This window comes from Gracilinanus agilis, chromosome 2, assembly GCF_016433145.1.
Source record: "Gracilinanus agilis isolate LMUSP501 chromosome 2, AgileGrace, whole genome shotgun sequence".
Taxonomy (NCBI): Eukaryota; Metazoa; Chordata; class Mammalia; order Didelphimorphia; family Didelphidae; genus Gracilinanus; species Gracilinanus agilis.
In genome coordinates this window covers 639776496-639789928 of record NC_058131.1, presented here as the reverse complement: position 1 = coordinate 639789928, position 13433 = coordinate 639776496, and the positions used below count along the sequence as shown (strand labels likewise).

The window sequence follows — 13433 nt, the reverse complement described above, 5'->3', positions numbered from 1 at the left end:
GATTGTCACCCCTAGTATATGTGCTTACGTATCCACAGAGTGTCCCAAAAGTCTTAGCTTCAGTAGCTTAATGTGCATATGTGTGTTTGTATATGTGTATGACATTTACTAATAATAGTCCACATCTATGTAGACTTTAAGGTTTGCAAAGCACTTAGTGTACATTTTCTTAGCATAGCTCATTCAATCCTCACAACTCTGAGTTAAGAATTTTTATCATGGCCATTTCATAGATAAGAAAATCACAAGAGGTTTGAGTGATTTGCCTAGCATCGTATCCTATAGTTGGTAAGTGTTAGCAACTTTAATTTTGTTTTTGTCTTTTACCTCTGTGGGGCAGGAATGCAGAACAAAAAACTCCTCCCAAAGGCCCTATGTAAGGATGGCTTGCAGGCCAACCATTTTTTTCATTTCTCACCTGGCTGTGCTCCTTTGAACTTGATTCCTTTAGCTCCCAAGATCCTTATCATCAGGAAACTGCAGCATCTTTTGAGATTGCATCAGGTTTGGTACTCCCATCACATCAGTGCCTCTCTGCTTGGAGAACTGACCTGAACTCCAAAGCCTCCATTTAAAGAGGGCTCCCAGGTTACTTTCTCTTGTTACTTGTCTTCTCTTAAATTGCAAGCTCTTTGAGATCAGGAACTGCCTTTTTTTTGTATTTGTATTTCCAGCTTTTAATGCAGTGCCTAGGACATAATAGGCTTAAAAAAATGAACAACAAACAACAACCTTTCCTTTCTGTCTTAGTAACAACTCTAATCCAGAAGGGCAAGAGCTGGGTAAACAAAGGCAAGATAGTTGCATAGGGTAACAAACTTAGGGAGTATTTGAAGCTAGATTTGACTCCAGGTCCTCTTGACTCCAGGCCTGACACAATCCTATTTAGCTGCCCCTCATAGTAGGCTCTTAATAAATATTTCTTAGCTGACTTTTTTTATCCCTAGTATCTTTCATATAGTAGGCACTTAAATGTTTATAGTGAATTAAAGTGAATTGTGAGGAACGATGTGAATAATAAGAGTTACCATCATTTAAGGGTTTGCCCTGTTCTCATTTTCAGATTCTTTTTCTATTTTAAAAATGCAATCTGAAGGTTGGAGTGGAGGAGGGTGGTTTTAACTTTTATGAGTGCCATGAATGTATTTTGTGGCAAGCCAATAAGAGAATAGATAAAAATCTGAGACTCCTCTTTTGACCCCTTTTGTGGTTCTTGTGATTTCTTGTTGAAATGTATTGTGACCTTATTGAAAAGCTTTATGTTCCTATCAAACCTGAATTTAAAGGGTTAACACTTTTAACACAGCAGGGAATGCTGCTGCCTGTTATAGCTAAGGCCAAGATACTCCCCAACTTGGCTTTCTGATAAGAACCTAGTCAAAATTCAGCCTTGGCCTTGGTCTATTCTGAAGCCAATGTTTTGTGTTTTGATGTGACATAATTTGTAACTTTTGCGCATCTGCAAGTTTCGGGGGGGGTGTTCTTTTGTGCGAAATGAGTCTTGAAATATATATAATAAACTCCATGCTCCTGGAGCCAGAGCTGGAAGCATGAAGTAAAAGACATTTCCCTTGTCCTGTCCTTATTTCCTTATCAACTAAACTGTCATCAGATTATCAGAGATGATAAAGAGATCTCCACAGTATTTTCCTCTGCCTATCAGAGTCTCTTTGGAAAGACAAGGAAAATTAGATGTTTTATTCCCCCAAGTGCATAGCAGTGCCCTCTGATAGTTTCAAACTTAGCTGCTCTGTGTGTGATTATGTGCATGTGTTTGTGTTTCTAATATTCTCCTGTTGGGTAGAAGACTGCGGCAGGATAGGAAGTAGAGGCTGAAGGAAGTGCTAGAGGGTTGTATAACCTAATTCACTTTCTACATGACATAAAGCCTAGGGGCCAATGGGGAAAGGTGTATCAGGGAAGGGTATAGTAGGCCTGGAGAATAACGAATTCCTCAGGGTGAATGAAACATGCCTTGGGCGGCCAGGATAATTAAATTGCCATGTCTCTTTTCTGTTTGGGAGAAAGAACAGGCCAGATAATATTTTGAGAGAGGATCATTGTTTTGAGAATAAGCTGAAAGGACAGTATTTTAAATTGACAGCATAAAGAATGATTCTCATACCCTAGCCTCATCATTCTGAAAGGGCCATGTGAAGTTTGGATCTGTTCGGTGTCCCTTTTGTTATATTTCTTATTGTCTCTCAACATTCCTTTGTTAAACATCTGTTATTATCAGGTGTGGTGCCAGGAGCTGGGGAAACAAAGACAAATCTAAATAGTTCCTGGATAAATAGTTCAAGGATATTACAATCTAAGGGTCAAGTTTGGAGGTAGGAGAGGGTGACAACATTTACATTATAGGTTTATGCCAAAGAAAGACAAGATAATTTTGAGGGAAAACCACCGGCAGCTGAAGGGAACAGAAAAGGCTTCATGTAGAAGGTGGTCCTTGAAGGAAACTGAGGCAGAAGTGAGGAGAGGGCATTTCAGGCATGGGATTCAGCTAGTGCAAAGGCACTTAGATGTGAGATGGTCTGCCGTGTATTGGGAATAGTCACATCACCCCTTACCCTCATTTCTCTTCTCACTGACTCTGTTTCATATACTTTGTCTATTTCTTTCAAAAAGAAAGACGGAGAAGTAGCTTAGACCATTTAGTGCTGTGTTTCTCATTTTAGCCTTTTGTGCAGCAGCTGTGTCTGGTTATATACATAGTTTTACAGGATGCCAACAGGATATAGGATCATGGACTTGATTCCCGAGAAGCTTATTTTTTTTTAATGTAAGAATGCCTGTTTAACTTTCAAATAAAATAAAAAAATTGTTTATTGAACTTAATTATACACAAATTGTTTTGAGAATTCATTTTTTTTTTCCTGAGCCATGGAACACCTATAACTTCAAAACTAGGTTTTGAAATGGATTTTTAAATGGTTTGGGGTACTTGTATGATCCATTGCTTGCCAGTAGTTTTGCTAATATGTAATTGAATGCATTTCTCTGCTCTGTGGTAGGGTGATAATGTGTAACATTGTTGAGTAACTAATTGAACCAGTATTTTTGGGGGGGTCATTTTTTAAAAATTAAGTTCGTTTATTTAATTAATTTAGAATGTTTTTTTTCATGGCTACATGATTTATGTTCTTTCCCTTCCCTCCTCCCAACCCCCTCCAATAGCCGACAAGCAATTCTACTGGGTTTTACATGTGTCATTGATCAAGATCTATTTCCATATTATTAATATTTGCACTAGAGTGATCGTTTAGAGTCTACATCCTCAATCATATCCCCATCGAACTATGTGATCAAGCAAATGTTTTTCTTCTGTGTTTCTGCTCCCACAAATCTTTCTCTGGATGTGAATGGTGTTCTTTCTCATAAGTCCCTCAGAATTGTCCTGGGTCATTGCATTATGCTAGTAGAGAAGTCCATTACATTCGATTTTACCATAGTGTATCCATTTCTGTATACAGTGTTCTCCTGGTTCTGCTTCTTTCACTCTGCATCAATTCCTGAAGATTGTTCCTAATTGAAACAGTATTGAACCATACCCCTTTCAAACTTTTCTAAAACTTTCTCCATCCCTAAGTTGGAATTTCAGACTTTCCGCTTCACTCATGGCAAGGGAGAATGGCAGACCAGGATTTTAGACTCTACTGTGCCACTAACAAGTAGTATCCAACCTCTTAAGACTTCAGTTGCCTCATTTTAAAGTGAGGTTTTAGGACTGGTTAAAGACCAAAGGCAGTGTGATGCAGTGGGAAGAGGACTGAATTTGGAATCAAGGAAAGAAATAAGCATTTATGAAGAGTCTCATATGTGTAAGGCACTGTGCTAGGCACTTTACAAATATCTCCTTAGATCCTCACAACAACTTTGGGGAAGGCAGGTACTAATATTTACATTTGAGGAAACTAAGACAGATAGAGGTTAAATGATTTGTCCAGGATCTCACTGCTAGTAAGTGTTTTAGGCCAGATTTGAACCTTGGTCATCTTGTCTCCAGGCCCATTTGTAACCTCTCTTTAGTTCTTTAAGTTTCCTTGTCTGAAAAATGCATGAGTTGAGATGATTTCTAAGGTCTCTTCCAATCTGTGTGACTTTGGACAAGCTATTCCATCTTCCTAGGCATCAGTTTCCTCACCTATAAAAAGAAATGTTTGGATTAGATGACATCTGGGGTCCTTGTTAACTCTAAAACCCTCAGATATTAAATTGAGAATCCTTCATTCCAAGTGCCAAAGAACATAGTTGCATCATCCTACATAATGAGCTGGTTATCCCTGAAAGAGAACTTCTTTCTGCCAGGAGTAGTTAATCATGCTTTTTGAATTTTTTTTTTGTTATCTTTTTATCTTTTATGTGTCTTGGAGTATGCCATCTAAATTTACAACAGGAAGCACCTATGCCCCAGAGGTAGTAAATAGTTCTGGTGAGCCATAAGGTCTTAAAGAGATGGTTCTATGTTTTGCAATAATTATCCAGTGATAATAAATCTACCAAATACTTTTGCTGTGTTGAATTCAGAATATTAAGATATTTCACAATTCTGACTACTGACAAATGTAGTTTAAATAAATTACTCCAGAATGATATTACTGATTTACATTCAATTTTGAAACTCTGCGAGCATGAGAAGAGCCCATAAAATTTTGAGGTTTGAAGATGGAGTCATCCCATATCTCTTGATGGTAGAGTGTTCTCTGCATCTGCATTTCAAGCAGGGAGAAAAACAAGGCGGGTGAATGTTCAGGAGTTGGAGGTCAGAGGGAGCCAAAGCAGTTTTACATCCCCATGGTATAATGAGTGGCCTCTTTTTATATTAATCATTGCTTTATTTTGATGGCAGTGATTCTCAAAGTTTGAGGTGCTATTGTATAGAGTTTTCTGCCTATAAAGTGAGGCTAAGTGATGGCTCAAGCCTCTTGTTATTATTGTTATATGATTGCAAGAACTCTCATTTTGGCAATCTCCTGTCCTAAGTATTCTTGACTAAAAAGTCAGGAGATAGACTACTGGAACTGGAAGAAGGAAGATCCTAATTCAAATCCTGCATCAGATACTTAATAGTTGGGTGACTCTGGGTGAGGCATTTAAGCTTTCTTAGCCTCTATTTCCTCATCTGTAACATGGCATCTACATTACAGGGTTGATTTGAGAATCAAAGCCAAGTGAAGATACTCTACAAAACTTCAGTGCTATGAGAATATTAGCTATTATCACTAAGTAGTAGAAACTTTCACATTAATTGTGGTTTTTTTAAAGTCTTTTCTCACTTATTAATGGTTAATATTTTTCTTGAAGTAAGAAGGAACTGTCCACTCCAGAAAGAGACACCTTCCTATTGTTGGAGGCTGGCAGATATTTGCAAAAGGTGGAGCCTCATTTGACGAAAACTGGTTCCTAAAGACTCTATTTGGTGCCCTATAAGCAGAAGTAATCCCTATATAAATGGAATTGTTGCCAGAGACATCCTCTTCTCCCAAAAAGGTATAGATACTTGCATTGGTGAGGAGAAGGTTGGCACAGAATTAAGGGGAATATTTCTAATGTGGACTTGTGTGTGCTCTTCCTCTAGGAAACTGAGAACAGCTTTCACAGTCCAAGTTTTGGATCTCTATCTAAAAGCTGTCTGGCTAGAAATTGTCTCTGTTGTAACTCATGCACCCTTCAAGAATCTTACTAATTTCAACCAGTATTCAAAAATCCTGTATCTAGTGTATCTGATAAGTGGTCATCCAGCCTTTTCAGGAAGATCACTGGTGAGGGAGTCTAGAGTCCACAAATGCAGCCCATTCACTTTTGGATATCACTACTTTTTTGGTAAGCTTTTTCTTAGAGTTAGCCTAAACTTGCCTCTTTGCAACTTTTTCCTAGATCTGCCCTCTGGGAGGGCAAATCTAACTTCTTTGCCATATGGTAGCCCTTCTGATGGTTAAAAAGTTAGTTATGATGTCTTCCATAGGTCTTATCTTCTCCACACCAAATAATCCCATTTTCTTTAAGCAGACCTTGAATGGCAATGACTGACTATCCTAATTACTCTTCTCTGCGTGATCCCCAGTTTATAATTATTGTTCCTAAAGTGGGGTACCCCAAATCCACTGTTGTAGTATCCCAGATGTAGTTCAGCTGGAGCAGAGTACAATGAGACTGTCACTTCTCTAATGCTGGGTATTATCCCTTTTTTAATGCCTAAGATTACATTAGCATTTTTGCCTTCCATAGCACACTTTATATACTGAACTTGTAGTTTGCTAAAACACTCATTCATAAATTCATCAATTAGTATATAGGAAGTTACTTTAGTCATTGAGAAAGTTAATGCCATAAGAAATGACAAACAAGATGATTACAAAAAACCCCTGGAAAGACTCATGAAGAGATGCAAAGTGAAGTGAGCAGAAGGAGAAGAGCTAAATAACAGCATGAGTGTATGCTGATCAGTTGTGAATGACAAACTATTATCAACAAATAAAGGATCCAGGAGAACTTTAGGAGACTCAAGCCAAAAAAAGGATATCCACTGCCATAGAAGGAATAGACAGAGTCCAAATGCAAATTGAATGTACTTAGAGTACTTTATTTCCTTCATGAGCTTTAGTGTGAACACTATGTGGTTTCTTTCACATGATGAAACAAACATAGAAATATGTATTATATGATAATTTATGTATAACCTTTATCATATTACCTGCCTTCTTGGAGAATGATGGGAAGGAAAGAACATGGATTATGAAATATCAGAAAATGAATATTAAAAATTGTTTTGATACATAATATGGAAAAAATAATTATAATTTTAAAAACTGGAAAAAAGAAAAAGTTAGCTTCTTTATTTTCTTTGTTTTTTTTTTTATTTTCTTCATTTCCCTGTGATGAAGTACTCTCTCTTGTTGAAGAAGTGATGGAATTCAAATGCAGGATGATACATACACTTTTTGGGTTTGTGACCAGTGTGGGAATTTATTTTGCTTGATATGGATATTTGTTATAAAGGGTATTTTTTATATTGAATGAGGGGCAGAGGAAGTGCAAAGGGGGAGAGAAAATAAATTCTTGTTAATCATAAAAATAGTAGAATTTAAATTTAGACTGTTTTTAAAGTTTCATATATATGTACCTATATATGCTGTATATGTAATTTAACAAGATGTGAACAAATGCTTATGTCCCCTTTTTGCATTTTCTTTGATTTCTGTACATTAAAAAATTTTTTTTAAATTTTGTTTTAAGGGACCAACAGTTTACTACTGGCTAACCCTACTTTGTAAGAAATACGAATTTCCCACTAAAATAAACCAATACGTGGGTACATTTCTGAGAATGCATTTTTTTAAGCTCTTACCCTCTGTCTTAGAATCCATATTGTGTATAGTTTCAAGGCAGAAGAGTGATAAGGACTAGGCATTAGGGGTTAAGTGACTTGCCCAAGGCCACCTAAGACAGATTTGAACCCAGGACTTTCTATCTCTGGGCCTGGCTCTCAATCCACTGAACCACCCAGCTGCTCCCCTCCCCCTTTTCTATAGCTATTACTTTTGTCAATAGGTATATCAGGCAGTATTTTTGTTCCAATTACTTGTTACCTGTTCTTTTCTGTTACCTGTTCTGTTACCTGTAAGCCTAATCTTTAAAAAAAAATATGGATTTTTTTATTGGTAGGTGTGAAATTTTTATAAGGAAGTCAGGACATTAAGAATTAAGAGAGTTTTGGTGGATAAAACACAACACTGCTTGGAATGTGATAAATGAACAAAAGAAATTCCAAAGAGTATTGAAGGGGGAAGGGAAAAATTTCTAGCTGAATAATTATGAAAAACTTCATACAGGAGCAGCACTTGAGGCTGTCCTTAAAGAAAGAGAGGAACTTTCTCCAAAAGCAGTTGTCTTAGAGATGGGTGTGCTCTGGACATGGTGTAGGCAAGGGATATTTAGATGAAATGACAACCAGATATCCCAAGTTTCTGGTTTAAGGAAGAACATCAAAATGGTGTTTGAAAAGTGCTCTTCAAGTAAACTCTTCTAATTCATTACTTAAAATATGTTTTTCTTCCATTTTTTGAGAGGAAAAAAATCTTTTGGGCATTGAATATGTATCTAGGCCTCTATAGGAAAGGTCAAAAGGCTTCTACGCCATCAGAAACACTCAGGCCAACAATACAGTGCTTATAGCACAGGCTTTATTTTACCTGGCAAAAAATGGAGAGCATGAAGGACTTGAAAATAGTGCTCCCTTCCTCCTCAGTAAAGATGACTTTCTTCTCTTCCTTAGGATGGATGACCCCAGAGTTTAGGTTCCCTTGCAAGGGAAAAGCAGTCAGTGGTTTCTCTTTCCCTCTTCTCAATCCAATGTTCCCAACCTAGGGAAGGAAGAGACATCTTTTCAAAACAAAGTTATTTAAAAGAAGTCATTCTTTTTGGATCACATGATGTAGATGGAATTCTTTTTCAGATATAAGTTGGAATAGTGGTCTCAAAGTCCCTTACATATCTGACATTATGTTATTCCAGTAAAATTAGTCTGGGGGCTTAGGGCTAGAGTGGTGAAGTTTGGGGCTTGCTTTTCATTTGCATACAATCCATTGTGGGTGGTAGTCCTTCTGAATATGTAGGTGAGCTGACTCTTTCCTAATTGTATCTGGTATCTGACAGAAAACCATTCCCTTCTTTAGAAATTCAGAAGCTATATGCTATATGGAAGAATACCACTATAGAATAGCTTTATATTTCCAGAACCATCCATTTGGACACCTTGAAAACACAGATTGGTGGTGCTTTCTTTGTGGTGACTAGACTGGACTTCCCATTTATTTATTTATTTATTTATTAATGAGAAAGAGCACTGGGTCAGGGATGATAATTACATTTTCTCCCCCTCCTTTTGTGTTCAACAATAACTAGGTTCAACTCAACAAAGACACTTAACTTGTGAAGTCATAAGAAGATTGTTCTGTCAACCTGAAAAAAACAGAACTGCCAAAGCAGTCACAAAAAAATACTGTCTTTAACCAGGACAAGGTTGATAATGCTCTTATGGCCACCATAGAGAGCCATACATATGCACACACAACCAGCTCTGAGATGAGATTCTGGGAACAATGTCTTTGGGAAAACCCCCAGGATGGGACTGCACTACAGAACTTGGGGTTCTATTTATACTTTAAGGAATATATGAAATGAAGGACTACTGACTGGTTACTTTGAGGCTTGGGAAAGAGGTTGGAGCCTGAGGCTAAGGGACTGGGGGTGGGTGGGAGTGACCTGAATACAATAGAAGACAAAAGGTACTTAACACTTGACTACTGTCCACCATCCCTTTCCACTTTCCCATCACTTTAAGGCCATAAAATCAACTGAACAATAAATCAAGCCTTGATTTTGTTACATTTGCTGATTTCCAAGCTTTAAATACCCACTATGAACATTTTATAATGGATTGGTGGTTTGCTCTGGCTCCAGGATCCTGTCACGCACATCTCTTTAGTGCCTCAATTTCCTTATTCATAAAATGGAGTCAGGCAAGGTGACTGATGTCTGAAATTTTTCACACGAGAAAACGGATTAAATTGTATCTTTGGATATTACAGCAGTTTTACTATAATGAATAGAAGAGGTTTCTACCTTTGATCCTAATAACTAGCAACTTTGATTAAGACTTAGAAACTTGATCCCTTTCCCTTACTCTGCTCCCTGACTTGCTAATTAGGAACTGTGAAATCAGCCCCAAAAAGGGGAACAGTGGAAAGAAACTGCCGGGAGCCAGGTGGTTTATAAATTGTGTAGACAATCTGTACAAAGCTACTGATTACAACAATCTATTGCACTTCACAGGTGGGTGTTACATGATATTGAGTTGGAGCTAAAAAATAGAGCAGAGTTCAGCCTATTTTACTAGAGGTGCTTGGCTTTCCTTTTGTTCTCCCCATATAATAATTATAAGAGCTAATATTTGTATATACAGAGTTTTAAAGGTTTGCAAAGCTCTCTCTATAAATATCTCATTTGATTCTCAAAATAATTTTATGAAGTGATATTAAAATCTTCATTTTAGAAATGAGGAAACTGAAGCTTAATGAGACTGTACCTTGCCTAACTAGTAAATCTGAGACTATATTTGATATCTTCCTGCCTCTGAGTCCAGTACTCTATCTACTAGTGTTAGGGTTCAAATGGGTGGCCACCAGAGGAACACACGAGACAATGCAATCAAACAGGAGAAAGCTTTATTGCCAGTGCGCGTTGGGGGAACTCAGCAAGAGAATCCCGAGTGATGCATTCAAAAGGGGGAATATATATATGTTTTGAGGGCTAGAGTTTAGGTGCCTATATCTTAGGGTTTACTTAACAGCTAGACAGTGGGAGTAAGGATGTGTCCAGGCGCCACAGGATATAACTCTTAATCTTCAAGGCCGTCTTGTCTAGGGAGGAATGGTGACCCTGGGACTGTGAGCTCTAGATAACCATCCTGCTTGGCAGAGCATGACGTTGTAAACCCCTCCCCCCCCACTCAACAGGGTATGATACTATCAAGCTACTAATTATGGATGTTGTAAAACCCCCATGCTCAACAGGATGTTGTTAGGCTGTTGGTTAAGAGTCTCTGTTTTTTGGCTACAACACTAGGCCAGGTCCTAGACCAGAGCCCACCAAGAGATATCAATTTGGATGGGAGAAAAAAAATTATATCTTTATATCAGCATAATGGATTTCCTTGATAATTTGTCATATTTTATTTTAAGCATTTAAAACATTATTCTGAGAAAGGGTATGCGGGTTTCATTAGACTCCCAAAGGGGCCTATAACACAAAAAAATGGTTAAGAACCTCTGTTTAGAAGCAGCTAGATCACTCATCTAATGGAGAGCAAGCCCTGGAGATGGAAGTCAGGGCTCTTGTGATCCTGGGCAAGTCACTTAACTCTAATTGCTTAACCCTTACCATTCTTCTGTCTTGGAACCAAGTCAGTATTGATTCTAAGATGGAAGGAAAGGGTCTAAAAAAACCAAATAAAGCAACCTCTAAGAACTTTCAGAGAATCCTAGATCCGGAAGGAATATGAAAGCACTATAAAGTCTGATTCCTTCATTTTACAGATGAGGAAACCGAGTCCCCAGTGAGGGGAAGCAACTGTCCAGAGATAATGTAAGGATTGAGTGATTGAGGTAGGATTAGAATCCTGGTCTCTTGAATCCTATTTGGGGAGCAATATTACATGCTCTGCCACTGTAGAAACTGCTTTTGTCTTTGCAGGATGATGGATTTTTATTTGAATAAGGTGAAAGGCTGTTGTAGCCAGAAAACAGAGACTCATAACTAACAGCTTGACAGCATCATGCTCTGCTAAGCAGGGCAGTTATCTGGAATTCATAGTTCCGGGGACACCACTCCTCCCTAGACAGAGCAGCCTTGAACATTAAGAATTATATCCTATGGCACTTGGAAACATCTATGCTCCCACTGTCTAGCTATTATCAGACCCTAAGACACCGGCGCCTATATCCCAGCCCTTGAAATGTATATATTCCCCTCTGTAGATGCACCACTTGGGAAATTCTCTTATAGAACTCCCCCCCCCAGTGCACTGGCAATAAAGCTTTCTCCTGCTTGATTGCATTGTCTCGTGTGTTCCTCTGGTGGCCACCCATACGGACCCTAATAGGCAATGAGTAGGTAAAATCCTGTATAGCTGGGTTTTAGTGAAGTGAAGCATGATTTCAGGAAGGATGAATTATTTTCAGTTTTTTTTCTTTTTCTGGATCAGAGTTATAGGGTGAGAGATCTATAAAAAATGATGATTTAGTTTACCACAAGGACTGGGGAGGATTTCACTGAAATCCTGATAAACAAAAGAACACTTATTAAAGAGTGGGAGGCAGCTGGAAAGTTCCTTTTGTAGCTTTGTTTTATATTGTGAGTCTCCTCCCTTTTGATATCAGTTATTCCTTAGCTGATTTCCAATGACTGGCAACTATCAGCATTAAATTACAAAGGGTTCTCTTGCTGTTGATTGGGATAGAGAGGTGTTATTTGGGGGAAACTTCTCTAATTTTCTTAGAAATTGCTTGAAACAGATTGATGTGCTGTGTTAACCTTTAGCAGTATGTATGTGTGTATATGGACATATGTGTGCTAGTAGTATAGAAATGGGATGTAACAGTGGCTTCAGACGCTTCTCCATGTTATATTCATTCTGAATGAAAAGCAGTCATGTGGAGAATATGGTGTTAAATAAAACGGAACTTTTCTTGAAGAAATTGTTCTAATATCATGAATTTTCTTTGTTAATATAAGAGTTTGTAGATTTTTTTCACTGAGTAACAAAGTAGTGTAGGGAAATCAAGCACTGGCTATGGAATCTGTGTTTGTTATCGGTTCATTGATTTCCTAGCTGTGGGCCCTAAGGCAAGTAGTTTAAACTCTGATCCTCACTTTCTTCTTTGCTAAAAGGGGATAATAATACATAACTAGCTCTCTTAATCACTGAGCTATGGTATGTTTGGAGAACTAAAGCTCTGTTCCTCTGCAGAGCTTTTTTCCTACAAAAGGTAGCTTGATATACTCTCTTTTTATTGATTGTTATTTTTGTTTTCTGTTCTTTTTGCTTTGAGATCTCATTTTCAAGAAGACTCTTGAATATAATCTGGTTGGTGGGGAAGTGTTGCTTTTCGGATTAAGCTGAGAATCAGAAGATGGTTATCTTTCTTTTCTTTTCTTTTTATTTTTTAGCCCTTACTGTCTTAGAATCAATTCTATGTATTGAATCAATTCCAAGGTAGAAGAATGGTAAGGCCTAGGCAATTGGGGTTAAGTGACTTCCCTAACTTCACACAGCTAGGAAGTATCTAAGGCTAGATTGGAACCTCCCACTCTGGCCCTGGCTCTCAATCCAGTGAACCACCTACCTGCTCCTAAGATGGTCATCTTTTTCATCACTAGTCCTTGCCCAAACCTGATTGGTTCATCTTATGGGGTTTGATTGGGACAGTATATGTTGGTAAATGTTTTTAACAATCAGCTGTCTGGGAAAAGGGGGGATATGTGCTGATATACTTTTTAAGTTTAATTCGCATTATTAACTTTTTCTCCATCATTTTCTTAAGTCTAGAAATCAACAAAACAGTAAATCAAGTCCTGATTTTGATAGTTTCTGAGATATAAATACAATTAAAATTTGAAGCTAGCTGTGTGACACTGGGCAAATCACTCAACCTCTGTTGCCTCACCTCTATTGCTCTTCTGCCTTAGAACTGATACTTAATATCATTTCTAAAACAAAAGGTAAAGGTTTTTTTTTTTAAAAAATTGAGTCTATTTGAGTTAGTTCTAACATTCCCCTAAGTGTTGGCTCTGCCTATGCCTCATTTTACTAGGCTGCTTAAATCAGAAGTCAGTTCAGATACATATTAAATACCTATTAATGTGTTAGG

The 13433-nt window shown here is 37.8% G+C and overlaps 1 protein-coding gene across 2 annotated transcripts in view; it reads left to right on the top strand.

Annotated features, from left to right (window-relative positions):
- Nucleotides 1–13433, top strand: part of PANK1 (pantothenate kinase 1) — a 74867-nt gene that overhangs the window by 29845 nt on the left and 31589 nt on the right. The window lies entirely within an intron of this gene.